Raw genomic sequence first — 2018 nt, 5'->3', positions numbered from 1 at the left:
CTCCTTCACAGCCACATCGCTTGGAGAGAGAGGCGTAGCTACTCCTCAATCTTCTAACTGGGCATGCTCCATTGCCCCATCACGCAGTCACGCCCAAATCTCTCTACCGCAACCCAGCCCAAGTCCACTGCTGTGTAGTTGATTCAGATTCCCATGGACCCTCTGGATGGAGCACAACTACCCCTTTTGGGTTTCCAAGGATGTAAATATTTACCAAAGTAGCCCGCACACCTTTCTCTTGTGGAGCGACTGTGGGTTCAAACTGCCAACCTTTCGATTATCAGCAGTGTTCCACCACTGCGCCACTAGCTCCATCGGCTGACGACAGCAACAGCACTGTGCGTCTGCCTGCCAGCACTCAGGTTTCACTCACTCGCTGCCATCGAGTAGAGAGAGATCCCTGTAGGTCAGGGTAGCACTGCCAGAAACTGTGAGTTTCTGAGACCACAACTCTCCGTGGGAGGACAAAGCCCCGCTCTTTCTCCTATAGAACAGCTGGTGGTTTCGAACTGGTGACCTATCAGTTAACAGCCCAACAGGTAACCACTAAGCCGTTCAGACCTCAGGTATCTGCAAATAAGCAGGGACTCTCACCTCAGGTTCATATCATTTTTACCCCTCAATTATCCAATCAAGACCCACTTCCCCATTAATCACGCAAAAGCTCAGTCCCCGTCTTCTATATTTGCGTAGATTAACTACTCACTCACCCCAGAGAATCAGGAAGAGTACCATTTGAGAGGCAGCACACTTGCTGACATGCCTGACATGTATGATGTTCAGTCTTTGCTTTGCTGAAAGGTTTAGTTCCATGTCTACTTCGTAGAGTTGTCCTAAAGATCCAACAGTGCCTTACATATAGTAGGAAGTCAACCATTCGTGTCCAGTTAGTGAATGAATGCGTAACATAAGAGCACATAACCTGTTGCTCTCATGCTGCTGCCAACTCCTATTTTAACTGGATACAACTGGAGAACAACTGGTTACAACTGTGCTCCCTGGGGCTTTCTTAGGAGCATCTTTGTGGAAGCAGGTCATAGGCCTGGCTTCTAGAGTACCACTGAGGAGATTCAAACCACCAAGCTTTCTCATAGGAGCCAAATGCCAACACAAGAGCACGTAAAACAAAACCAAATCCATCACCATCAAATTAATTCTGGCTCACAGCGACCCCATATAAAATTTCCAAGACTCTAAATCTTGCCCACAGCATACAACCTCATCTTTCTCCATCAGAACAGCTGGTGGGGTGAACTGCCTGCCTTACAGTTAGCAGCCCAAAACCTAGCCCACGGGGCCACATTAGCATGAGACCCCATAATTCTTCATAATTGTGAGCTGCCTTCTCCTCTTAAACCAATAAAACGAGAAGTTCCTAGTTCTAAGCAAGGCCTAATGCATAAGTGCCAAACAAAGGTCAACTGCTGGCCAGCTACTAGCCATCCAGCTTGACTGCTGATCCTATTTTCTAGTGACGCCAACTGATTGAAATGTCTTTCTTCTTTAATTCAAATCTACCTCATTGCAACTTCTTCACAGGGGCTCTGACTCGGTTCCCAGAAGCAAGATAGTATAAAATGAGGCTCTTGGGCCTCCATTTCCTCACTCTGTGTCACCTCCTTTAGCTGTGGGGTTGTTGTGTGCCAGTGGTGTCGATTCCAATTCAAAGTGACTCTGTAGGACAGAGGAGAAGGGCTCCAAAGGGTTTCCTAGGCTGCCTTCTTTACAGGAAGGCAGCCTGGTGGGGCCATGATTAAGAGTTAAACAGCTCACCCAAAAGTGGGAGGTCTGGCCCAACCGGCTGTTCTCTGTGGGAGAAATAGGTGGCAGTCTAGTTCCACAAAACCAAACCCACTGCCATGGAGCGGATTCTCACCTGTACTGATCCAATCAACCTTTACGCCTGACTGGAGCTGGTAGAAGTAAACTTATGTCCCAGGCTATAAATCTTTAGGAAGCAAGCGGCCTCATCTTTTTCTCACATGGGGTCTAACTACTGACCAGAATTTGCTGGTTGC

Source organism: Echinops telfairi, unplaced genomic scaffold, assembly GCF_000313985.2.
Source record: "Echinops telfairi isolate 266 unplaced genomic scaffold, ASM31398v2 ScPeMD7_7405;HRSCAF=8443, whole genome shotgun sequence".
In the NCBI taxonomy this organism is placed as follows: Eukaryota; Metazoa; Chordata; class Mammalia; order Afrosoricida; family Tenrecidae; genus Echinops; species Echinops telfairi.
This window is presented reverse-complemented; position numbering follows the sequence as displayed.